At 47.3% G+C, this 27,806-nt stretch overlaps 1 long non-coding RNA gene across 1 annotated transcript in view; it reads left to right on the top strand.

The window, feature by feature from the left end:
* Positions 1–27,072, top strand: part of LOC119977364 — a 125,671-nt gene extending 98,599 nt beyond the window's left edge. Inside the window, exon 3 of the long non-coding RNA XR_005463187.1 lies at positions 26,570–27,072. This is a non-coding gene — a long non-coding RNA (uncharacterized LOC119977364). The remainder of the gene's footprint in view (positions 1–26,569) is intronic.
* The last annotated feature ends 734 nt before the right edge of the window (positions 27,073–27,806 follow it).

Below are 27,806 nucleotides of genomic sequence, written 5' to 3'. Positions count from 1 at the left end.
CAGGAGGGACCCTCGCTGCTGGATGGCAACAAGGCACACCATAGTGTGGCTGGACGATGGGTGAGGGTAAGGAAGCGAAGGGTGTGCAGCAGCAGCCCCTACAGGAAACCCCTCCGTGCAGTGCGAAAAGGCACGGAGGGTATTTCCGTGAGGCAGCTAGGATTGTGGGGCAAGTGCCCCCGAGGAAGATTTCGAGGCCTGGGACCAATGTGGAATTCCGTCCGGGCAGGGGTTCGCCTAGACGAGATACCACCACGCACCTGCACGTCCTCCAAACCACGAGTGCCATCGGGTGCGATCACGACCGTTTTGAGGTCTCGGATGGCATTGTCTGCGCGCTTGACGTCCACGCTGCACGTTGTGCTAACTCATAGGGTGTCATCCAGCCCACCCCTCCGCCACCCAGAACATCCCCGATCCTGGTCACTCCGGCAGCCACAGCTTGCTCCTCTGCCAGCCACTCAAAATGGCATTGGTGGAGATGCGGATTCCTGAGCAGCGGCTCCCTGACGGCAGCCCCCACTCCTGATGGGGTGAGCTACGGTACGAGGCAACCATGTTCCAGACTTTGAGCAGGCCCTGGTAAAAGTCGGCCAGCGCCTGCAGAGGGTAACGAAGACCCTGCAGATCTATGAACAGGAGCTGCACGTCATAATTCAGCCCGTGCACCTGGCGGAAGAAATGCGTCGCCAGAGCACACCATCGTGGAGGGGGTTCAAAGTAAAGGTATCATTGGAGGGTCTGAAGGCAGAAGGTCGCCACCTGGGTGCGAAGGCACACCAGCGCCTGGCCACCCTCCCTAAGCGGGGACTCAGCTCAGCAGCGACCCAGTGCAGTCTCTTGTCCCAGAAGAACTCTACAAGCATTCTCTGGATCTTTTTGACAAAGTCAGGGGTCAAAGTGACCAGCCGGTACCACAACATGGAGGCTATCAGCTTGTTTATGAGGAGAACGCGACCCCTGTAAGACAGCACTTGGAGCAGTCCTGTCCAGCGTCTCAAGCGAGCAGCGACCTTGGTCTCCAGCTCCTGTCAGTTAGCCAGCCAGGATTCCTCAGCCGGGCAAAGATGGACTCCCAAGTAGAGGAGGCTGGTCCTCCTCCAGGTGAAAGGCCTGAGCTCCTCTGGGACGATTCCGTCTGCCACGGACTGACCAGGAGTCCTGAACATTTGGCCCAGTTGATCCTGGCAGAGGACGCGTCTGAGTACACAGCGTGGCACTCTCACATCCTCCGCAGGTCGGCAGGGTCAGTGAACATGGGGAGCACGTCATCAGCGTAAGCCGAAAGGACCACCCCAATGCTGGGCCCGTGCATAAGCAGTCCCGACAGCCTCCTCCACAAGACTCCACATAAATAGAATAAAGTTGGCCAGACAAAGGGCAGCCTTGACACACTCCTCTCTCAAAGCGAAGGGGAGCTGTCAGAGACCCGTTAACCTTAACGAGACACTCTGTGGCAGTATACAGAAGTCGGATCCGGGCGACAAATTGCGTCCTGAACCTAAAGGCTTGCAGAGTCCCGAATAAATATTTGTGATCCAACCTGTCGAACGCCTTGTCCTGATCAAGGGCCAGGAATGCGCTCGGCATACCAGCCCTCTGGGAATGATGAACCCAGGTCCCGGACCAGATGAATGTTGCCATGCATTGTGCGGCCCGGGACCGTGTAGGACTGGTCAGGGTGGATTATGTGGTCCAGCACGGTGCCAAGGCGCAAACTCATTGCCTTGGTGAAAATCTTGTAATCCGTGCTGAGGAGGGAAACCGGACGCCAGTGTTTAAGGTGGCGGAGATCCCCCCTCTTTGGCAGCAGGGTAATGGTGGCCCTGCACCATGAGAGGGACATCTCCCCACTTGCGATACTTTCCCCCAGGATCCCCACATAGTCGCTCCCCAGGACGTCCCAGAACGCCCTGAAGAACTCCACGGTCAGCCCGTCAGCCCTGGGGTTTTGCCCAAGGACAGGCTGTCGAAGGCGCCGGCCAGCTCCCCCAGGCTGATAGGGGTATCAAGCCTACCGGCGCCCTCCGGGCCGACCTGCGGCAGGTCCTCCCACAAAACTCTGCAAGCATCCTCGCTGGACGGATCCGGAGAGAAGAGAGCGTTGTAGAAGGTTCGGATTTGGGCCCGAACCTCCTCTGGCTCCGAGACGAGGGACCCGTCGTCAGCCAGCAGTGCAAGGAGCTGCTGACAGACCCCGCGTCTTTTTTCCACCGAGTAGAAGAAGGGGGAGCCATGGTCCATGTCTGTAGGGACCTGGATCCGCGACCTCACATACGCGCCCCGGGACCCGACAAGTTGCTGGTCCTGCAGTGCGCCCTTCTTCTCTCTGTACATCAGCCGCAGGGCCGAGTCTTCATCGGGCTGACCGAGACGTGACTCCAGGTCGAGCACCTCCTTTTCCAACTCCTCGAACCTGGATTTCCACCTCTTTGTCGGCCCTCTCGCGTACTCCTGACAGAAGGTATGCAGTGAGCCTTGCCCACGTCCCACCACAGCCTCAAGGAGGGGAAGCCTCCCTGCTTCTTTCTCCAGCCGGTCCAGAAGTGATGAAGCGAGCCCAGGAACCGCTCGTCCTCCATCAGCAGGTTGTTAAAATGCCAGTCAGCGGACCGCGACTGAGCGCGAGACAGGGCGAGCCCCACCCACACGATACAGTGGTCCGAGCACGGCACCTACTGCACAGAGGCCGTCGGGACATGGGGCAGGTACGCCCTTGAAATGGAGATGGAGCATCAGGGGAGGGCCTTCAGGTGACGTGCTGAGCCGTCCCAACGGCGTGCGGCACGCGACGCGATGGTGCCATTTCAGAGGGGGAGGAGCATACTAAACCTGCGGCAAACAAGTACCGTCCCCAATTCGGCATCAGAAGGGATTCTCTGCCCGATCGCCGATTACGGAATCAGTGTCAGGGAATGGTGAATCCTGCCCTTCCTCTCCACTGGAATAAGCCAAGTAGATTAAGGCAAATAAATGTAATAATGTGGGAGGTGCACTCCATGTGCTTATATCACAAGATATTATGATTCTGCCTGCAATTATCTAGAATCAGAGTATCTGTACCTCTAATACTTTACTCTCAATATTTAAAAATGCTGCAGTACCAGCTTTCCTCTTTGAAATGTCTGCAGAATGGTTCATTTCCGAGTGCAAAGAAAAGTTATTCTGTCTGGTGGTTTAAAACCTTTTCCCCAAGAAAGCGTTAATTATACCCCCCTGGACGTCTGTGATTATGACACACAAAATAATCAGTCACATTTTGATTCCCTTGTCCTGTTAGTGTGGCCCGTTTGAAAGGCATCTACGAGAAGGATTAGGGGGGACAGTTCCAAAAGGATCATCTCATTATTCCTTATGGGATAGCAGGCAAGGGTTAGAGGCCTTCCAGTGTTTTTGAAGAGCAGGCAGACAGTCCCAAAGCAGGTAATCATTACAGCTGCTGTAGGTTTCTCGGAGAGTGGCGCTGTCAGATACAAGGCCCGGACAATTTGCACATGCCTGAGGTGTGTAGTCGGGTAACGACAGGAACCCACAAATGTAAGCATGTTTGAATCAGGGGGTCAAGATTTGAGGGTAGGGCAGAAAAAGGACTCTTGTATGTTTTCTCCCTGCAGCTGATTCCAATGTATATCCCATTTTTTGCAGTTCTCCTGCAGGTCAAGCTAAAGTCGTCTGTTCTAAGCTCCTTCAAATGATCTTCCTGTGCTTGTCAAAACCTGATTCACTGTCAGGTTGGTGACTTCATGCTCCATTATGTGTCACAGCAATGAGAAAAACACATTGCATCAAAGCAATATCTACAGTGGACACGAATCATTAATGCAATTCAATCTCAATGGATTAAAATCAATTTGCACATGTAGGGAAAAAACATAACCCCAAGCATATTTTTAAATATACATATTCAACTGCGCATAAATCTGCATTTACAAATAGCAAAATTGCTGAGCGTGTGAAATAATAATAACAATAGTTTTTAACTGCATTTTGTTTCGAGCGGTCAGTTTACTGTTTTGGGTGGTCAGTTTACTGTTTTGGGGGTCAGTTTATTGTTTTGGGAGGGTCAGTTTATTGTTTTGGGGGTCAGTTTATTATTTTGGGGGGTGTTATGGGCCAGTGTTTAGAAAACTCCAGAGTATATTATGGAGTTCACCTGACCAATACTTGTTTATTGATTTTGGCCGGGATGAGCCGAAGAGCCTGCCTTTCAGACGTTATTCAACAGTCTTCTTAGGCGCTTTTAATCAAAACAAAACAAGCTTTATCCTGAGAATTTAGTTAACATTTGTATAAACACACATAGCAAGAATTTTTATCAACTACGGACATAAATATCCCACACAACTACAGTAATCTATGTATAACCCTTAATGAAATCACCCTTAACTGTTCCAATTCAAATGCAAGATCCCATAAACCAAAAACCCTTTTTTTACCAAAACAGCAGGTAATCGTTGGGCTTCTTCTTTGGAATAACTCTTTAAATTGAAAATGGAGAGACAGCCCAAAATACTTCTCTGTCTGAGCCTACAGCACCAAATGTGAAAATGAAAGTAAAAAGTCACAGAGTCACAAACCAGCTCCAAAACTGAAAGCAAAAGTAAAAACTCACAGAGCCACAGCCCAACTCCACCCACACAATGACATCACTGAAGTCATGTGACAAGAGAAAACCCTTTAGAACTTAGAACTTAGAACAGTACAGCACAGAACAGGCCCTTCGGCCCTCGATGTTGTGCCGAGCAATGATCACCCTACTCAAACCCACGTATCCACCCTATACCCGTAACCCAACAACCCCCCCCCCCTTAACCTTATTTTTTAAGGACACTACGGGCAATTTATCATGGCCAATCCACCTAACCCGCACATCTTTGGACTGTGGGAGGAAACCGGAGCACCCGGAGGAAACCCACGCACACACGGGGAGGACGTGCAGACTCCACACAGACAGTGACCCAGCCGGGAATCGAACCTGGGACCCTGGAGCTGTGAAGCATTTGTGCTAACCACCATGCTACCGTGCCGCCCCGCATGTGCTAACCACCATGCTACCATGTTTCAATTCAATAATTGGTGGTTTCTTTGTTATCAATACAACAAACCACTCTGGAACAAAAGACAAATTACACAACTGTCATGTGAGAGTATCTTTAAGAAATGGACGTTTAAACAATGTACCTTTAAGAAATGGAGCAACTCATATTACTGAAGTGATGTCAGAGGGTGGGGGGAGCTGAGCTGAGCTCATTTCTGCTTTTGGTTTCAGGCTGTTAGATTTGGCAAAAGCATTGCAGTTAACACTGCCTAGAAAAATACGAAAAATACGAAACCCTGGAGCTGTGAAGCATTTATGCTAACCACCATGCTACCGTGCTGTCCTTTCTTAAAGGGACACGCCGATGACAGGGGTCAGTTTATTATTTTGAGGGTCAGGTTACTGTTTTGGAGTCACGGGGCTGGTTTAGCACACTGGGCTAAATAGCTGGCTTTTAAAGCAGACCAAGGCAGGCCAGCAGCATGGTTCAATTCCCGTACCAGCCTCCCCAAACAGGTGCCGGAATGTGGCGACTAGGGGCTTTTCACAGTTACTTCATTGAAGCCTACTTGTGACAATAAGCGATTTTCATTTTCATTTATCGTTTTGGAGGTCAGTTTATTGTTTTGGGGGGGGGGGTCAGTTTATTGTTTTGGGAGTCAGATTCCTGTTTTGGTCAGTCAGTTTACTGTTGTAGGTAGTCAATTTACTATTTTGGGCTGTCAGTTTATTGTTTTGGGTGGTCAGCTTACTGTTTTGAGCGGTCAGTTTACTGTTTTGGGTAGTCAGTATTCCAAGAGGGAATTCAGAAGCTACTTATTTACTCAAAGAGCGGAATTTCCTATCACAGGGAGCAGTAGAGGATGTCCCCAAGGGGCAGGTAGATAAACACATGAGCGAGAAAGGAATAGCGAGTTATGTTGATAGTGTGAGGTGAAGAAGGGCAGGATGAGTCTCTTTTAGAGCATAATTACAGCATGGACAATTTGGACTGAATGGATTGTTTCTGTGGTATATATTCTTGCCGGAGTTCTCCAGCCGTTCATTGGCAGCAGGATTCTCTGGTCCTGCCGGTAGCGCAGCCCCACCCTTGGGTTTCCCGGCGGCATGAAGTGGCTTCAGTGGGAATTCCCATGGACAACAGCGGGAGCAGAGAATCCTGCCACCAGCAAATGGCGCGTTGTCAAGAAACACGTGGCTGGGAGGCCAGGAATTCCCGCTCTCTATTTCACTCTGTGTAACGTTGTCGTCGAGCTTTTGATATGTTTTGAAGTAAGCAGGTTAATAGCTCAGCTAAAATAGCCTCCAACCATCAGCGGGGAAATTAGGTCATCTTGGGGGAGACTAGAATGTGTGAATGGCAGAACCAAGGTGAGCAGTGTGTCAAAGGGAAACTAGGAACAGGGAACAGATGGCTCAAGTGGGATGGGGAGAGGGGGGACAACAGTGAAGGAAAAGCTCATCAATGGAAACATTAACATGAAACGATAGAAATAAAAATGGGATAAAGGTGGAGGGGAGCGTTCACAGTCTGAAGTTATTGAACTCAATGTAAAGACCGAAAGGCTGTCATGTGCTAATCGGAAGATGAGGTGCTGTTCCTCCAGTTTGCGCTGGGCTTCACTGGAACATTGCAGCAGACCAAGGACGTACATGTGGACATGAGAGCAGGACGGTGAGTTGAAATGGAAAGCGACAGGAAGGTCTGGGTCCTGTTTGCGGACAGACTGGAGGTGTTCTGTAAAGTGGTCACCCAGTCTGTGATTAGTCTCTCTGGTGTAGAGTAGACCGCTTGGGCGCAGCAAATGCAATAGGTCAGATTGAAGGAGGTACACGTGAAGCACTGCCTCACTCCTCACTTGAAAAGACTGTTTAGGCCCTAGGATAGTCAGCAGGGAGGAGGTAATGGGGCAGGTGTTACACCTTCTGCTATTGCATGGGAAAGTGCCGTGGGACGAAGGTGAGGTGTTGTCCCTCGAATGGTGTTGTTTCTCTGACGGTGTTCTTTCTCTGAAACTGTTGTTTCTCTAATGGTGTTGCCCCTCTGATGGTGTTGCCCCGCTGATGGTGCTATCCCCCTGATGGTGCTGTCCCCCTGATGGTACTGTCCCTCTGATGGTGCTGTCCCCCTGATGGTGCTGTCCCCTGATGGTGCTGTCCTCTGATGGTGCTGTCCCCCTGATGGTGCTGTCCCCTGATGGTGCTGTCCTCTGATGGTGCTGTCCCTCTGATGGTGCTGTCCCCTGATGGTGCTGTCCCCCTAATGGTGCTGTCCCCTGATGGTGCTGTCCCCTTGATGGTGCTGTCCCTCTGATGGTGCTGTCCCCTGATGGTGCTGTCCCCCTGATGGTGCTGTCCCCCTGATGGTGCTGTCCCCCTGATGGTGTTGTCCCCCTGATGGTGCTGCCCCTCTGATGGTGCTGTCCCCCTGATGGTGCTGTCCCCCTGATGGTGCTGTCCCCCTGATGGTGCTGTCCCCCTGATGATGCTGTCCCCCTGATGGTGTTGTCCCTCTGATGGTCCTGTCCCAATGATGGTGCTGTCTCTCTGATGGTGCTGTCTCTCTGATGGTGTTGCCCCTCTGATGGTGCTGTCCCCTGATGGTGCGGTCCCCCTGATGGTTCTGTCCCCCTGATGGTTCTGTCCCCCTGATGGTGCTGTCTCCCTGATGGTTCTGTCCCCTGATGGTGCTGTCCCCCTGATGGTGCTGTCCCTCTGATGGTGCTGTTCCCCAGATGGTGCTGTCCCTCTGATGGTGCTGTCCTCCTGATGGTGCTGTCCCCCTGATGGTGTTGTGCTTCTGATGGTGCTGTCCCTCTGATGGTGCTGTCCCCCTGATGGTACTGTCCCTCTGATGGCGCTGTCACCCTGATGGTGCTGTCCCTCTGATGGTTCTGTCCCCCTGATGGTGCTGTCCCCCTGATGGTGCTGTCCCTCTGATGGTGCTGTCCCCTGATGGTGCTGTCCCCCTGATGGTGTTGCCCCCTGATGGTGCTGTCCCTCTGATGGTTCTGTCCTCCTGATGGTGCTGTCCCTCTGATGGTGCTGTCCCTCTGATGGTGTTGCCCCCCTGATGGTGCTGTCCCCCTGATGGTGCTGTCCCCCTGATGGTGCTGTCCTCCTGATGGTGCTGTCCCCCGATGGTGTTGTCCCTCTGATGGTGCTGTCCCCTGATGGTGCTGTCCCCCTGATGGTGCTGTCCCCCTGATGGTGTTGTGCTTCTGATGGTGTTGTCCCCCTGATGGTGCTGTCCCTCTGATGGTGTTGTGCTTCTGATGGTGTTGTCCCCCTGATGGTGTTGTCCCTCTGATGGTGCTGTCCCCCTGATGGTGCTGTCCCCCTGATGGTGTTGTGCTTCTGATAGTGTTGTCCCCCTGATGGTGCTGTCCCTCTGATGGTGTTGTGCTTCTGATGGTGTTGTCCCCCTGATGGTGCTGTCCCTCTGATGGTGCTGTCCCCCTGATGGTGCTGTCCCCCTGATGGTGTTGTGCTTCTGATGGCGTTGTCCCCCTGATGGTGCTGTCCCCCTGATGCTGCTGTCTCTCTGATGGTGTTGTCCCTCTGATGGTGCTGTCCCTCTGATGGTGCTGTCCCCCTGATGGAGTTGTCCCTCTGATGGTGCTGTCCCCCTGATGGTGCTGTCCCTCTGATGGTGCTGTCCCTCTGATGGGGCTGTCACCCTGATGGTGTTGTCCCCCTGATGGTTCTGTCCCTTGATGGTGCTGTCCTCCTGATGGTGCTGTCCCTTATTGTGCTGTCCGTCTGTCCGTGTTGTCCCCCTAATGGTGCTGTCCCTCTGATGGTGCTGTTCCTTTGTTGGTTTTGTCCCCCTGATATTCTTTGAAAGGCTACAGGGTTGCTCATCACATAATGCAGTTGGAAATAATTGGGAAATGCTAAAAGTTGTTTCAGTAATAACTTTGATCAGTAAATTGGATTACCTGATGAGGACAAGTATCGAGAGTTATATGAAAGTGGCTGGAAAGTTGGTCTGATTGGCAGGTTATTCAATGAGTCGGCCCCGATTGGCTGCTTCTGTACTGTATGATGCTATGTTTCAGTAATAGACCAGAGTATTTCCTGATTTGGCCTGTAAAATGTTCCATTTAATATATTCCTGGTTGCAAAATCATGCTGATGTGTAGTTGCTTGGAAATGATTTGACACATTGCAGCACTGGGTATAATCTTAATCTCGACCCAGGTGAATTCTGGAATCTATTATTTGCAGTTGGGCCACCAGCCCAAGTTAAGCAGTTCTGTTTGAGACTTACCCAATTAAACTGGTCACGCAGCTGCATTTGGTGCTGGATATTCCTTTCAGGATAGCAAATAAAAAGCCATTTGGATAGATAGACATTGAATGGTGATCAAATTTGACAGATGGCACCTTGTTGAGTGTTATTAAGGATGACTCAGTGCTACATCTACGCAAGCATTATCTCAAGTTCAACAAGCTGGCTGGCTGTGGCTTTCAGTCATTACTGAGCAAAGTGTGACGCTGGTTTAGCACACTGGGCTAAATAGCTGGCTTTTAAAGCAGACCAAGGCAGGCCAGTAGCAAGGTTCAATTCCTGTATCAGCCTCCCCGAACAGGTGCTGGAATGTGGTGACTGGGGACTTTTCACAGTAACTTCATTTGAAGCCTACTTGTGACAATAAGTGATTTTCATTTTTTCTTTCATACAAGTTACCGTGGTCTTTTTATTCCTCGCCAACCACCTCCCCGCCCCACCCCTCCAAGTGTAGTACAATTTCTGAGCTGTTGCTCATCCAAATCTTTCATGCTTACGATCGCCAATCACCACCTAACAGGATATTCAGGAGCTGTAAAATCAATTGGAAGGTCAAGAACATCATGAAATGAATAAATTATTTTTTTCTCAGCATGATGTTTTATGAAAAATAAACTGAGAAGCAATATTCTAGTTTTGCCAGAGATTGTAAAATGCCTGTCGAAAAATTGGTCTTGAAACAAAAGTCTGCTTCAATTGTTTTAGTGAACCTATCCTATTTGTGGAAAGTGACTAATGCCGGGGCATAATGAGCTAAATGTTTACAGGCGCATTAATTCTTTTCCCTACTGTGTGCAGTGTGCAAGATGCTGACAGTTGGAAAATTAGGCTTGAATCCAACTGTGGACCTGGTGCTGGGAGATCCAATTAACGCGTGAATTTCTGAGAGCAGCCGTTTTTTTTTTCCTGAAGGATGCCGTAACTTAGGCTCATCCAGATCAGTGCAGCTTTGCAGCTCATATTGGCAAATTGTGTTCTGTTTAACTTCAATTTGCTGAAATGTGTCTTCTTTCTCATGATAAAGGACATCTACAGTGTCACGGTGGCTGCTTCATCCTGTCAAACCATCGGCCCCTACGAGATGCTGAACACATGTAATCGCGCAAAATAAATACCACAAAGCAGGGGCCTTCACCATTCTGAGGGTGCAACCGTGCAAAACTGATTTTTAAAAAAAGCTGCACTGGCTCGAGGAGTTACCTCAAGAAACAGCAAGAACAAAACAGTTTGGGCCATTACCTTGTCCACAATGAAGGACCACTGAGCTGCTGTTGCTAAGTAACTAACAAGACAAAATCGCTGTCAGCAATCTTCAAGCTCATGCAAAATGTGTCTGTGCTGCTTGAGCACTGTTTAAAGTATTTGTTAACCCATTTAACCTAAATGGATAAACAAATGCCTCAGCATTGCTGGCAGGGGAATCTCATTAAAATGCGATAATTCAGTTGTTAAAATATCACTGAGCACATTTTCACCTTTCTAATTTCTAGCGGATTATTTTAAAATAGGGGAAATGGTTTAGCCCTCTGATAAATCTTTTGATACACACAGAGAAACACATAGAACATGCCACGCAGAAACAGGTCAGTTGGCACAACCAGTTCATGCCAGCATTTAAATAAAACACGTATTTTTATTGGTTTTTGTATTTGATTGTGACAACATTGCAAAAAAGCAAAAGAATAAGGAATACAAATAGAAAAATAAAACGGCAAAAGGGAAAACAGAGTAATCAAGTATGAATACATAAGAAGCATATATACAGCTACGAGGCATGTTAACATTGGGGTCCAGTCATGGTTTCCACAACCGTATTGTTTGACTATTTACATGTGGCTCCATGGTGTTAAAACATAGCAGGGGCGTGTTTACGGCCACCAAGACGCACCCCTCCTACATCAGACTTCTATTTATTGACTACAGCTCCACCTTCAACACCATAATCCCAGCAAAGCTTATATCAAAGCTCCAAAACCTAGGACTTGGCTCTGCACTCTGCAACTGGATCCTCGACTTTCTAACCCACAGACCACAATCAGTAAGAATAAACAACAACACCTCCTCCACAATAGTCCTCAATACCGGGGGCCCCGTAAGGCTGCATACTCAGCCCCTACTATACTCCCTGTACACACACCTCTGCATTACAAAATTTGGTTCCAACTCCATCAACAAATTTGCTGACGCTACGACCATAGTGGGACGGATCTCGAATAACGACGAGTCAGAATACAGGAGAGACAATAACCTATCCCTCAATGCCAATAAAACTAAAGAGCTGGTCATTAACTTCAGAAAGCAAAGTACTGTCCACACCCCTGTCAGCATCAACAGGGCTGAGGTGGAGATGGTTAGCAGTTTCAAATTCCTAGGGGCATACATCTCCAAAAATCTGTCCTGGTCCACCCACGTCGACGCTACCACCAAGAAAGCACAACAGCGCCTATACTTCATCAGGAAACTAAGGAAATTCGGCATGTCCACATTAACTCTCAACAACTTTTACAGATGCATTATAGAAAGCATCCTATCTGGCCGTATCACAGCCTGGTATGGCAACTGCCCGGCCCAAGACCGCAAGAAACTTCTTCCCCACTGTTACCAGACTCCTAAATGACCTCTTACGGACTGACCTGATTAACACTACACACCTATGTGCTTCACCCAATGCCGGTGTTATCTAGTTACATTGTGTTGCCCTATTATGTATTTTCTTTTCTTTTCGTGTACTATTGATCTGTTGAGCTGCTTGCAGAAAAATACTTTTCACTGTACCTTGGTACACGTGACAATAAACAAATCCAATCCAATCTAATCCCAATGTCGTTACCGTGGCCACACCTATGGGCTCTCTTTCCTTCGGTACCCTTTGGTTCATCTGCCCTGCTTCCCCTGTACTCTGGGTAGTGTCTTCCCTCCTCCCTTCTCCTACCCCCCCCCCCCCCCCCCCTTCTCCTTCCTTTGTTGAATTTGCTCCCCCCTCCCTTATTGGTTGCTGGTCAGAAACAGGTCCTCAAACAGGTTGGTGAATTGCTTCCATGTACTGCGGAAGCCTTCCTCAATCCTCTGATAATGTATTTTATCTTTTCCAATTTGAGGAATTTTACGAAGTCGGACAGACAGTCTGTGCCATTTGGTGGCGCTGCTCTCCAGCCGAGTAGGAGTCTCTGGCGGACGATCAGTGAGGCAAAGGCTAGGGCATTTGCCTCTCTCCCCATAGAGAGCTATGGCTGTTCCATTACCCTGGGTTTGGCTCCACCCTCACTATCACAACCTTGGACATGGCTTCGAAAAAGGAGGTCCAGAACCTGACAAGTCTGGGACAAGACCTGAATTTGTTGGTGTGGTTGGCCGGGTCTCCCGCGTACCATTCACATTTGTCCTCCACCTCTGGAAATAACCCGCTTATACGTGTTCTGGTCAAGTGCGCCCTGTTCACTACTTGCGTTAGGCTCAGCCCTGTGCGTGAGGGGGTGAAGTTCGCCCTATGAAGTGCTTCAATCCAGAGTCCCTCCCCTATCTCCATGCCTAGCTCTTCCTCCCACTTTCCCCGTGTCTTGTCCAGCGGTACCCTTATCTCCTCTAGCAGTCATCCGTACATATCAGTGCAGCTACCATTCCCTAGTTTGTCTGATGTCAGAAGTTTGTCTAGTAGGGAGCTCGTTCCCTTTCTGCTCCATAAAAGCGTTCAGTTCCTTAGCCATTGCCAATTGTTTCCCTGATTCAGGACTGGATTTGTCCATCATCTGTACGCCGATGAAGTCTCCCCTCCCCCATAATGAGTCAGTGAGAGTCTAGGTCAGGGGTCTCTGCCATGTTTTTTTAATGATATCCACGTTGTGCCAGTTGGGGGGGGGACATATATTTGCAAGCACCACCGCTGCCCCTTCCAGGATGCCCCGAACCATTACGTACTGTCCCATCGGGTCGGTACACCTGTCCTGTCCAACACCCAGTAAGTTCTTCTCCTTCAGTTGTGCCTCCTGGAAGAAGACTATTTTGGCCATTCGACTTTTTAGATGAGCGAAGATTCTGGTTCTTTTCACCGGGCCGTGGAGTCCCCTGACATTCCAGGTGACTGTTCTGTTGGGGTGGGGGGGGGGGGTTCTGTCCCCACCCTCTTGTGCGGACAGTTGTACTTACCACGTGGATGTTCCCCTGCACACTGGAGTTTTCCTTTGTTTGAGGGCCTTCCAAAATGGCCGTTGCTTTCTTCTTTGTTCCAGCCGTCCATATGTGCGATTTGTTATGACCAACGTTCTATTCCCTCTCTGCGGCACCCCCCCCCCCCCCCCCCCCCCAACACATCTAGCCTTGCCATCTATTCTTCCCTTTCCTCATAGCCTTGTTATCTTCCCCCTTTACCCTTTACCCTCCCTTCCCCTGATTCGTTGTTTTGTCCTCTCCTTCTGCCAGGTTCTTCCTCCCTTTCGTGAGCTATGTCACGCCACCCCTCCCCTTCCTCACCTTACTTCTTCATACTAGACTCAACAGTGTAGTGGCTCCCCCCTGGGAGCAGCTAGACTCAACAGTGTAGTGGCTCCCCCCTGGGAGCAGCTCCCTTTGCCCTCAGCCCGTTTTGTTTCCCCCCCCCCATCATTTTAGTGTACCTTTGTCCTTCTCCTCACCACCCCCCAGATGCTGTCTCATGTTAGTACTCCAGATGCAGTTTCATTAATGTCCTGCATAGCTGCAGTGACGCTTTCCCTACTTTTAAATTTGATTCTCCTTGTAATAATTTCCAAATTTCCATTTGCCCTCTGAATAATTTTCTGTGCCTGCGTACTATCTTTTTGAGATTCAGGCTGGCAAAGTGGTTAGCACTGTTGCCTGACAGCTCCAGGGACCCGGGTTCAATTCTGGCCTCAGGTGGCTGTCTGTGTGGAGTTTTCACTTTATTTTCACTTTACCCCAGTGTCGGCATGCGTTTACTCCGGGTGCGCCTGTTTCCTCCCATAATCCAAAAATGTGCAGGTTAGGTGGATTGGCCATGCTAAATTGCCCCTTAGTGTCCAAAAGGTTAGGAGGTGTTACTGGATTACAGGGATAGGTTGGAGGTATGGGGTTAAGGAGGGTGCTTTTTCTTGGGGCTAGTGCAGACTAGATGGCCTGAATGGCCTCCTTCTGTAAATCCTATGATACATTTATGGTGTACAAGGACACCCAGTTCCCCTCTGTACCATAGAGTTTGGCAGTCTTCCTCCATTTAAATAACATACTATCTTTCTAGTCTTCCTCAAATAATATATCTCTCTTCTATTCCGTCACCCCCTCTGCATTTCATGCTCATGTTTCAGAGCAAGTTTCCCTGCAACTGGTGCTTCCACAATTACAAGTCAACGTCATTCTCTGCTTTTCTCGAGTCAGCAGAAACCTTTGGACCATTCCAGCAATTCACCACAATGCTTCCACCAACTTTGCCCAAGCACAACTGTGTCAAATGCAACTTGGCTGCAACTCGTTGAGTGGCCCTTTAAATAGCCCCAGAAAGGGGCCCATCTTGGTTCCTCACACTTGTGCTTCAGGAGTGAATGAAGGAAGTGTTCCCTGCATAGCCGTTCGTTAATTTTAATATCGGTGTGTTGCAGCAGCCCCTTGACGTCTGTGACATGGTGATCTATTTCCTTCAATCTCTTTGGACGCACGTTGGTGTTACATCTGGGTATGTCACCCAGCTGCTTCAGCTCTGCTGTCTTGTCTGCATTGCATCACTTGAACTGGCACCAGAATGAATGTCATTGCCCTTGTCTTTTGTAAACACAGAATTGAAATGCATGTTAAATACCCCTGACAATTTCAACTTATCTTTCATTTACGCACCGTCCTGTCCTCTCGGGAATCCTACTTAACATCTTATATGATACATTTGTAAAATAAATGTTCCATTGAATATGTTTTGTCCCCTCCTGGAATTATCTTCCTTATCTAAATCATGCAGTGCGATCGGAGATTCCCTGAGGAATCTCACTATCCTATTTAACTGGGAACTGCAGCCAGGAATTATACAGAAAAATATTGGCAGGAGAATATAGTAAAATACAAAACAAACGCTGCCTGACCAGCAGAAAGAATTAAAACAGGGAGCGAATTGGCAAATGTAAATTGTGCTTCAAGGGCAAATAGAAATACATGCTTGTTTCAAACACAAATTGCAGAACAATATTTACCCTTCTTGTCTACATGGCCAAATCATGTCCAAGGGTTACGGGTGTCTGCAGTTTAGATGGCAAATTCAGCACAGGGTGGGGGCTCCTGAAAATAATTCCACAGCTACCTAGTCCCACTCTTCATAGAATCATTCAGCACAGGAGGTAATTTGGGCCATCCTGGCTTCCCCAGCTCTCTGAAAGAACTACCAATTAGCTTCCCTGTTAACCCTGCAAATCTTACAATTTTAAGGCGAGATTCAATTCCCTCAAAGTTACTGTTGAATCTTCTCACACCATCCATTACATATGTCTCCCAACTGACAGCAATGAAAATAAAATTCAGATGTTGCAGCATCGGCAGCAGATGATTTTCGGTGGAGGGGGCTGTCGATGGTCTTGGAGGATGGTCACAAGGGGCTCTGGCCTGTTTCAGGCTGCACTAACTCTGCATGGGTGGCATTGTCTGAGCTGGCTGACCAGCAACAGCAAGGGTACTGCTGGAGCGGTAAGAGCAACAGAATGAAAGATTCCTTTGGGGATATCAGGCCCATGTTCCACCGAGCTACTGCCACTCCCCTGGGCTGCTGTCTCAGTGATCCTCGTAAGCTTCTGCAGGACAGATTGGTTGTCTTCTTTGACGCATTGTAGGTCCCATTGGAGGATTGATGCACCAAACTACAATAGCTTCCACTGCAGCACTCAGGTTTTTGGTGGGAGCTGCTTGTGCAGCAATGGAAGATAGGGATTACCTATCAGAAGCTATCTCATGTTTGGATCCTCACATCTGATGATGGAATAGGCAATGGCTTCCATGTTGGAAAGAATGACTCCAAGCTCTGCATAGTGTCCAGTGTCAATTTGATGCTGTATTTCTCCGTGTTTCTTGATGTTAATCGGAGGCTTTCCGTCAGCTTCCCAGGTATTTTGAGCTGCGAGCAAGGACATGGCAATGAGAAGGATCAGGAGGCCGAGTGGTGGGAGCAATTCCAGCAAAGGCATGGCCCCTATATTTCAACATGAACTGAAGACATGCCCTTTAAGCTCACCTTTGTTTCAATGACTCACACTGTTTTTAAATAGAAATGTCACCATCAACATTGCACGGCCCCCCTATTGACAAGGTTAATTCCCTCCCTCATAGTCCACTCACGACAATCTCACCCCCCTCTCAGCAATGATAATGCTCACCCCCTCCCTTACACCCACAAACGCACCCCTCCCACCCCCCGCCCCATCGACAATTACAAGCGGATGCTGGACTGGCCCAGCAAAGTGATGAGCTCTGGTTTTCTCCTGTCTCTGGGCCCCATATTTCCTCCGCACCTCCTGCCTTTAACCCTCCCCTCACATGGTTTGTGTGCCCAGAATTTAGTTCCATTGTCACAATTGGATCAAGTTATTTTAATAGGCTCAGCAAAGCTTCTTGGTTTTGTATTCTATGCCTTAATCTACAAAACACGTTGAAAGCTTAGATTTATGTATGATACACTTTGTAACCACGGCATTGTTAGACAATTACACACAGCTTGGTCATTCATATTAGGGAACCAGCTCTACGTTTTTGAACCAGGGCCAATTCGATATCCAGACAGCAACATCCAAAAGACTCCACTCGCATAGCACCGCAAACAACAATCCTATTTACAAATGAGAATAGATTAAAATATTAATGAAATATGGTATTGGCACAAAACCCCTGGTTTCACTTCCAAGTTTACAAATGTCAAAAACCTTCCTGTAAATTAGCACCAACCAATTCATCTGCAATAATTGCTGTATATGGTAACAGTGTGCCGTTGTAATATAAAGGTATTTGACAGAGCAATGGTTAATGTAGGACTGGAGAATAATACTGCTCATGGTATGATGCATTGAGTCATATTCCAGTAAACTTTGGGGCATAGAGTCGAGAAGCAGTTAGCATGGAGGCAGCACCCGTGCATGGCAGTACCTGGAATATATACATAGTCATGGGTTAACAATAAATTGTTAATGTTTAAACATACAAGTCTGAAGACCTCTCAGTGGGACACAAAGTTAACCATTCCAATAACAATGTGCTATTTCTAATAATATTGTCACAAGTAGGCTTCAATGAAGTTACTGTGAAAAGCCCCTAGTCGGCACATTCCGGCGCCTGTTCGGGGAGGCTGGTACGGGTTCCATTCACCCAAGTGGGTTTTCTCAACAGATAAATACTTTCCCATTTTAAATTGAAACACTTATAAATGCCCAGAATGGAGCATATAGTAGGACAGCAAAGTACTACAGACACTGGAAATCTGGAAATATAAAAAGAAAATGCTGGAAATTCTCCACAGACTAAGCAGCGTCTGTGGAGAGAGATGGTCGCCTGAGGTCCATGAATGAACGTGTTCTGACAAAGGGTCACTGACCTGTGTTTCTCGCTGCATAGACACCACCGGACATGCTGGGCATTTCCAACACTTGCTTTTTCTATTTTTCCCAGCCCCTCCCAAAAAATAAGACTCTTGTAAGCCTCACATTTTACTTCAGAATGAAACCCAGCAGCAGCTGCCTGAGATCTGAGGCTGGATTCTCCGCCGCCGGGATGCTCGATTTTGCCGGCAGCCCGGGAGTTTTCTGACGGCGTGACAATGGGAAACCCCATTGACCAGCCAGCAAAATGGAGCATCGCGCCGGCGTGCTGAAACAGAAATGTGGCGGGGCGGATAATCCAGCCCCAGGTTTGGCACAAGACTAAGCATATTTCAACACAAAACATTTGAGGTATGAGGAAAACATGTACATCTTGCTGAGCCAAAAAAAATCAATATCAAAGGAATAAATTGGTTATTTAAAAAATGAGTAATTGATAAAGATTATCCTTTAAAAAGAGTAAAGCAGCCGAGCTAACCAATAAAACCTTTTTTGCCTTGTCACCTAAGAAGCAAAGCTAGAAAAAGACAGACTAGACTTCAAGAGCTGGTCACCAGGGAATGGGGAGGGGAACGGGACCAAGCCAAGGACGGGTTTAATTGACACCGACCTTACCTTCACCTCTACTGCTAAACTCCAAGCTGGCCTCAGTGGAATTCACCTGAAAGTGGAGTTGAAAACAGGTCGGCCTTCAGCCTGAATTTTCCTCCTCTCCCAGCGGAATGTCGCTGTTTTTTGGGAGAAAGGGAAGGTTGTGTGCTCCTACACCGAGTATTGTGTTTATACGTGTTTGTGTGTATGTGTGTGTGTCCGGTTAACTCCCAGCCTCAGTGTTCTCACTCCTTCACTTATTATCAGAAGAGGATTTAGGCTGGAAGGAAACGTAGGAACATAGAACCCATAAGAGAACACATCCAGGGTCACCCATAGAGCAAGTAAAGCCTAAGCTTGTGTTGGAGAAGGAAGTTGCTGAGGGCCCTGTGATAAAATCTCCATTCCCTCCATTACTGATCCAGCATCCATTCTGGTTGAGTATTCGAGGACACTTTGAACAGAATCTGCCAAGCAGTGGCATTGTCCCAACACTGGAATTCTGACTATAAGCCCTGACACCGCAGCCCTGGCCAGCAACAAAACCAGAAATACAGATTCCATCCCCATGGCCTCATGATCAATGGCAGGGTGGGCTGCCGTCATAGGGCCCCAGGCCATGCAGTGCAAATCAAGCATGGCACACAATCCAATACCCAGACAGTCATCAGCTATTTGTCAGCAACCTGACTCATAATATTGATTAAATGGAGCTGAAATTATTTTTCACAGGATATAGCAATGTGGTGGAACTCCATATGAACACTAAGAGTAGGGTCTGAGGAAGGTCCAGAATGACCTGGCCCAGGGGCTAGGGCCTACACACCAGGAAGGAAGACTTGGAAGGATTGAGAGGAGGATCTCTGGGCACAGTACCTCCTTCAGAATCAAAGTCCATCCTGTGCTCCTTGACATCTTCTTTCCCATTCCTATCTTGAAGAACACCCATCCAAGTAATTCTAAGAGATTTCTAGGTTCATTAAATTTCATGGTAACTCTCTGTCCAGTTAATGAGTTTCAATAACTGCCCCACTCCGTTTGTGTGGGAATATCAATCTGAATGGTCAGTGTCCAGGGTAGCCGATCTGACCTGTGGACCATCCTGATTGACAGGCTGATCGGCCAGTGATTGCTCTTGTTCTGTACAACAGCAATCATTCGTCGAGTTGTTGGATGCACCACATTAGATAACATTAGACATGAGTTGAAGAATTTGGATTGGGTGCGGCTGTTGGATAATAAATCAACATCGGACATGAGGGAGTCTTTTAAGTGACAGTTGATTAGGATTCAGGAAAGTCACTTTCCTGAGAGAATGAAGGTTAAGTATGGGAAGTTTAGGGAGCCTCGGATAACGAGGGATATTGTGAACCTCGTCAAAAAGGAAAAGGAGACTTTTGTACAGTTGAGAAGGGTGGGAACAGTCGAAACCCTTGAGGAGTATAAAGAAAGTAGGAAGGTACTGAAGTGGGAAATTGGGAGGGCGAGGAGGGGGTCATGAAAAGTTCTTGGCAAATAGGATTAAGGTGAATCCCAAAGCTTTTTATTCATATGTAAAAATCAAGAGGGTGGCCAGGGAAAGGATTGGACCACTTAAGGACAATAGGGAGAATCTATGTGCTGAGCCAGAGGAAATGGGCAAGGTACGAAATGAATACTTTGCATCAGTGTTCACTAAAGAAAAGGACTTTGTGGAAGTTGATACTTGGGTAGGGTGTGTGGACAGTTTGGATAATGTTAACATCTAAAAGGAGGAGGTATTGCGTCTTTTAAAAGATATTAAGGTAGATAAGTCTCCATGGCCAGATGGGATTTATCCCAGAATACTGAGGGAAGCAAGGGAGGAAATTGTTGGGGCCTTAACTGACATCTTTGTATCCTCATTGGCTACAGGTGAGAATCTAGAGGACTGGAGCATAGCTAATATGGTACCGCTGTTTAAGGAAGGTAGCAGGGATAATCCTGGAAACTATAGGTCGGTGTGCCTCACGCCGGGAGTGGGTAAATTATTAGCGAGAATTCTCAGTGACAGGATTTATACCCATATGGAAACAAATGGACTCGTAAGCGATAGACAGCATGATTTTGTGAAGGGGAGGTTGTGCCTCACTAACTTGATCGAGATTTTTGAGGAAGTGACAAAGATAATTGATGAGGGGAGGGCAGTGGATGTTGTTTACATTGACTTCAGTAAAACCTTTGACAAGGTGCGTCATGGCAGACCTGCACAAAAGGTGAAGTCACATGGGATCAGAGGTGAGGTGCTAAGCTGGATACAGAACTGGCTAGGTCATAGAAGGCAGTAGAAGGGTGTTTTTCTGAATGGAAGGTTGTGACTAGTGGTGTTCCACAGGGATCGGTGCTGGGACCTTTGTTGTTTGTGGTCTACATAAACGATTTGGAGGAAAATGTAACCGGTCTGATTAGTAAGTTCGTAGACGACACCAAGTTTGGTGGAGTGGCAGATAGTGTTGAGGATTGTCAGGAGATAAAGCAGGACATAGATAGGTTGGAGACTTGGGCAGAGAAATGGCAAATAGAATTTAATCCGGACAAACATGAGGTTTTGGGAAGTATAACATTGAGGGGAAACATACCGTAAATGGTAAAACTCTTAGGAATATAGAAAGTCAGAGAGATCTGGGCGTGCAGGTCCACAGACCTAAGAAGGTAGCAACACAAGTGGACAAGGTAGTCAAGAAAGCATACGGGATGCTTGCCTTCATTGGATGGGGCATCAAGTATAAAAACTGGCAAGCCATGCTACAGCTGTACAGAACCTTAGTAAGGCTGCACTTGGAATATTGCGCACATTTCTGGTTGCCACACTACCAGAAGGATGTGGAGGCTTTTGAGAGGGTGCAGAGGAGGTTTAGCAGGATGTTGCCTGGTCTGGAGGGTGTTAGTTATGTGGAGAGGCTGAATATATTTGGACTGTTTTCACTAGAAAGACGGAGGTTGAGGGGTGACCTGACAGAGGTCTACAAGATTATGTGGGGCATGGATAGAGTGGATGGACAGGCACTCTTTCCCAGGGTGGAGGGGTCAGTCACCATGGGGCATAGGTTTAAGGTCCATGGGGCAACATTTAGAGGAGATGTGCGAGGCAGGTTTTTTACGCAGAGGGTGGTGAGTGCCTGGAACGCGTTGCCAGGGAGGTTGTGGAAGCAGATACATTAACGCCGGTCAAAAGGCATCTTGACAAACACATGGATAGGATGGGTATAGAGGGATACGGCACAAGGAAGTGCTGAGAGTTTGGCAAAGGTTGGTATCATGACCGGTACAGGCCTGGAGGGCCGAAGGGTCTGTTCCTGTGCTGTATTGTTCTTTGTTCTTTGCTCTATTCCTTTCTTACTTATCTTGTGGGCTTCTCTTTGGACTTTATCTTTGTGGAAATTATCGGGAAGGGTAAAAGCAACAACTGAGAGTTTAGACTTCCTGCATAAGTGCCGCGCATTTAAACGCAGTGGGACATCCTTAGGGCCCTGAGGTTCATCAGTGACATAAGTTGAGTTATTCGCTACTGCTCAAATTAGAAGATTCAGGTCAACGTATATGCTTGCTTTGTAGATTTTGCAAAAACATTCAATCAAGTTGACAGGATTAAGCTCTGAACCAACCATGCGGAAAGATGATCTGCCTATGGGACAAACAGCAACAATGAAAGTAGTCAATTACTGGGAGTCGGAACGATGCATAATTGGAAGAGGAGTTCAACAAGGGGGTTGTTTATCACCAGTCCTCTTCAATGTCAATGCAGAAGCAATGATCAAAGAAGCGTTTGAAGACACTGGAACTAGAGTTAAGATTGGGGGTTGGGGGCGTGTAATGATACATCAATTGGATGACAAAGCACTTGTAGCAAGCACAGAAGAAGGATTACAAGAATGAGTAGATTGATGAGTAACAGCAGGCATGAGCTTCGGAATGAAAGCGAACATCATAAAACCAAAGGCGTATCTCAAAATTACCAAGAAATATTAATATATTCATGGAAGGAAAGGAATTAGAACAGCTGCTAGAATTCAAGTACTTAGGAAACATATCTGCAGATGGAAGGTGCATCAAAGAAATAAGAACAAGGGTAACGATGAGAAAGACTGCATTTCAGAAAAGAGACAGTTGCGAACTGGAAAGCTGAATAAACAGCACAAGAAGCACTTTGCAAAGAGCTTGATTTGAGCATTGGCTTGTGTGAATGTTAGACTTGGATCTTACAGAAATGGGCCGTCAATTGCTGAAAAGCTGTGAAATGTGGATTCGGAGGCGCATGGAAAGGATCAGCTTTCAAGAAAAAGTAACAAGTGATAAAGTACTGAGGAGAAATTTGCTGAACAGGCAAGGCACATCTCAAGAGGAGACGGAATGGTAAATGACATTTTGGAGGGATGACTTCAGGAAACAGAGGAAGAGGGAGGAAGAGAATATCAACGCTGGCTGGCTATAAAATTGAAGGAAGTTATTGGGAAATGAGAAGACTGGCACAGGACAGAGAGTCATGGAGAAGCCTATCAGCCAGGAACCTGCCTTCGGGCAGAGCACTTGATGACTATTTCTGAATGCCTGACCAGGGATAAAGTACAGAACCAGTCATTCAAGCCTAAATTAAAAGAACCAGCAGCAGTTAACGTCAATCAAAGCCTGGGACAACCAAGAAGTTGGTGACCTGTTGCCTGTGAATTTATGAATTGTGCTGGTGATAGGTCAGGGGGACTGCAAGCCTTGCAAACAAATGTCTCTGATGCAGCAAAAACATCAATTTTATGATTTTACAACAAAGAGAAATTGAATGATTGTGGATCGATGGTGGTGGATGTGTGTTAGTGAGTCAAGAACCCATCTTACATCTCTTCACTTCAGGTTTTTTTTCTTCAGTTGGTGTTACCGGGGAGTGATGTAAAATGGGCTGCTGACTCTGAATTTACATCATTGAATTAAATCACAGTCCAACCCATTGTGTAATCTTTTTCGGGATTGTGGTAAGATCCCAACTTTTTGCAATTTGCAAACTGTGAGGAAATTTTACTGCATCACAGGAGTGATAACACTGCCACATGGGTATCTTTTATGCGAAATCAAACTTTACTGTAAACACAGAATTAACCACAGCGACAAAGAAATAGCTTTACAGTTAACAGTTACAACAGGTCTTAAGTAAAAGAGAAAACCTTCATTTACTTTTTAAACCTGCCACTCTATTCCAATTAAGCAAACCAATATGGGCGCGATCAAACCAAATGTGAACTATGTCCCATAGCGATCCCATTCCGCCGTGTGTTTCCCGCCGCTCGTAGCACCAAGAACCATAACACTATCTAACGCCACCCCGGTTAGATATGGGGCCTTAACGCAGAATACGTGACCAGGGCCATACTTAGTCCTGTTTCCTGCACTGAGGAGCCCCGTTTGCTGAACCTCCTCAGTCCAGGGAGCGATTGGGACATTGTTAAATGGCATCCCAAACTCTCGATCCCCGGACGTAACCCCCGACTCTCCCAAAGTCCCAACTCACCTATAAGGGGGTCCTTGGCACCCAACCGCACCCCACATCACTTGCACAGGGCACCCCAGGCCCGAGCATCACCTTGTAAAAAAATTCCAGCTTGGTGCTGGCACCCTGGAAGTGCCCCTGACAGCTGACAGTGCCACCGGGGTACCTTGGCAAAGTCAGGCTGGCATGCAGGTGACACTGCCATGGTGCCAGCCTGATGCTGCCATGGCACCAGGCTGGCAGTGTTAGGGTTCCAGGATTGCACCAGCAGTGCCAGGGTGCCATCCTAACCAGTGAGAAAGCACTTAGGAACCTCCAATTTTCAAGGAGACCCCCACAAGTGCCGTTCCATCTGGTCCCCATTTGTGGAGACCAGTACTGAACGACGATTGTTTGAGGTCTCCAAGGTGAAGGAGATAGATCCTATTGCCTTGGTTACGTCAGGGAACTGAATATTAGAGTGAGACTATCTGTCTCGCTCTAATATGCAGATTTCCCAAAACGTTATCCCGCGCACAACGGTCGGGATTCACATCGCAGCGTCTCACAAGATTGTGTTAGGTCTCATGAGGCATGGTGAGGTGGGTAGATCCCAGGAGATGGGTCTCCTGGAATGTACTGGCCACATTGCACCACTGCATGCTTCGTTTTGGGCACTGCATGGCCGGTAAATTATGCCCTATATTTCAAATACCACTCATGAATAATGTTAACAACCAGAGTTTTACTTGCTTTTCTCTGTGAAGAATCTTTGGAGAGAAAATCCTTTAGCAGCAGACTGAAACACCTCAGTTCGGATGAGAATTCTAAGACCCACTGACTTTACAGGGAGATCTGGCTCCTCCCATTAACTACATCATTTGTACCCAAAACGTAAGACATTCTTTCATCTCTTCTTACAAGATATCTCTTGACTTGTTTAGTCAGGACTAAACACAGTACCCCTCATAAATTATCTACCCCCGGGGTCATTCAAACGTAAATAATATTTCATTAGCTAGCTATCTGTAAACATGTATCTGGTTCTCAGGATCTATTAGAAGAGCACTTCACCTGGAAATCAATGATTACCTCACATTTATGACACCTTGATCACCGCTCTAGCAATCATACTGTCTGTATGCATGTTAATGCAGGTTTTAATGACATTACTGCCAAAAATAAAATACCCTGTGTGACAATTTCTCATCTTCATCATAATTGGCAATGATAATATTTGAGGAAACTGCATAAATTTGCATCAATTGCATCATGTGCATGAGTTTCATGGTGTCTGAAATAATGGGTTACACTCTTTCATGTGGTAAATGGTTCACCAGTGCACAATTATTGACTTCGACTTTGTATGTTATATCGCATTAAGAACAAAGCCTATCCTTTGCTAATTCAAAGGCAGTTTATGCTTGAAAAAAAATGATTTGGTCATGCAAATTAAACAATTTAAAATTAATGGCACAAAAAGTGATCCCTGCTCGTGAAATATTCAAATTAATAGATAATTCAAATTAAGCAACTTCAAATTAAAAGTAAAAAGCTCAGCTGTGTTGCTTCTAGTCAGCCTGCAGCCCTTAAATGCATTGTGGGTGGAGTGAGGACTAGCAGTTGTGCAGGAAGTTAATCCAACACAGTAAGAAATGGTACAACATGGGAGAGAGCAGGATCCAGAGTTTTGGAGCGTTGCACTGGTGATTTTAGTGGAGGAGGTGGAAAGTAGAAGAGATGCACTGCATCCATACGGGGAGCCCTCACGATACATTCTCAGAGGCTGTTACCTATGGAGGTTAATGCTGGAGGTCAAGCCCTGAGGACCTGGCTGAAATGGTGCAAATTTAATGAATTAACAAGGTCAGTAAATTCAAATGTCACATTGTGGTGATCCAACCACTGTATATATGTGTGTACCTGTATTACAGATTTCTCCCTAGCTCCGCCCACAGGGAGCTGTATAAATATTCGTAAGCTTCACTGAGATGCTATTCTACAGCTGCCACCGGAGGAATAGCATCTCACTGTAATAAAGCCTCTCTTGTACATCACTCGAGTCTTTGTGTACAATTGTTAGCACCACACACATCCTATCTACTGCGTCACTATTGTGTCACTAACCTCAGATACTTCTCTATTCACCACATAACTAAAAAAAAAACACGTTATTAATATTCGCCCTCACACAAACTGCAAACCTCACATCCACATCAGACATCTTATAAATGCTGTCAGCAGTTCGAACCTGACAGCCACATCAATCAAATAGAATTCACAGCACTCACAGATGCTCTTTTCTGACCCCTGCAGGAAAAGGTTGTGGACAAGTAGAAACAGCATTTGTAATTGGTGAAGGACAGACATGCTGGCATGACCCGACTCTCATGGAGAAGAGACAGTGCTGGCCATTGTTGGCACTCTCATTGGTGAGTCCATGGCCAGTAACAGGGCTGAAACCATCAAAGATGATGGCATGCTCATTAGTAACCCTTCTTCTCATATTCCACTTACCCTCCTCTCATCCTCTCTTCCAATTTACAAGTCCAGATGGTGTAAGCACATGCCTCACATTCCCTCACCCCCCTCACCACTTTACCCATGTGCCTTTTTTCTTTCAGATAATGAAGAGGGAGGACACCAAGGGAATGAAAATGAAGACATAGCATCGCCACTTGATTTCACACTCGCAGCTATCAGTTCAGATATTGAAACTGCACATTTCATTGGAGGACAGATTAGAGGAGAGAGGATGATGGACACATTGGCCAGGTAGGTGGTGAGGATAGCAGATATACTGGCTCACTGGAATGCAAGGTCAGGCAGAGATTCTGATGTCGAGGGATTAAATGATCTCTTGAATGAACCAGAAGAAAAACGCTGATGTTGTTGAAAATGCTTGGTGCACTTGGCGCCAGAAAGCCTACGTCCAACATCAAAGAAAATGGAGGATTCTGGTGCCAACATGGCACAGGGCTTTGCACAGAACGTCAAATCCATCCTTCCCAGATGTCAGGACTGCTGCCCAATTGAGGGTGTCAGACTGCCTCCTTAGCATTCTGGCCCAAATAGAGGATCGGCAGCTCTGCGGCCTTGGTAGCATCATCATGACAATATTACAATATTTCTTTCTCTTACCGTTTTGGGGCCAGATGAGTAGGCTCTCGCCACTGGTGTGTGGCACCTTCCAGCAGCTCCACACACCCTCCATGCTCCACCGAGTGTTTATAAAAGAGCCCCCAACCTCCTGCTCCCCCCCCCACCCCCCCCCACCCCCACCCCCCCCCCCCCCCCCCCCCCACCCCCCAACCATCCTACCCCTGCACCTCACAGAATCCCATTGGGAGGCCATTAGAATTTACCTGGCAGCTTTACTACATAGTGGTATGTCTTCCCAATACTAGGAAAATGCTAGAAGTGGTAAGAAGTTGTCCTTAATTGAGCATTTAACTGGCTTAATTGGCTACTCAATAGGCAGTTGCAGTACAAAGGTTACTACCTCTGGTAATATTCTATGGTGTCATGCCTGGAAGAGCATGAGCTCCCCTTCCAGTTTACCAGCTCTCTCCTCCTAGCTTGTCCCCATAGGGCTGGTAAAATCCACCTCAGTTTTCACAATGTCTACATTAGTAACATAACTATGTATTTCACACCGGAGTCATCGGCCATGTTGTGAGCGGGTAGCCCTTTTCACGCAGTAGTGATATGGGGCAGAATTTGACCAGAATTGGGAAAAGTGTCAGGCTCAGACAGAAAAATGGCATGTAACTCTCCAGTTGCACAGGACAGTTTTCACTTCAGATCTTGAACCTCTTCAAAGAAAAAGAATGATTGGTTGACACTGTCACTCTGGTGGGC

The sequence above is a fragment of the Scyliorhinus canicula genome, chromosome 1 (genome assembly GCF_902713615.1).
Source record: "Scyliorhinus canicula chromosome 1, sScyCan1.1, whole genome shotgun sequence".
Lineage (NCBI taxonomy): Eukaryota > Metazoa > Chordata > Chondrichthyes > Carcharhiniformes > Scyliorhinidae > Scyliorhinus > Scyliorhinus canicula.
This window is presented reverse-complemented; position numbering and strand designations above follow the sequence as displayed.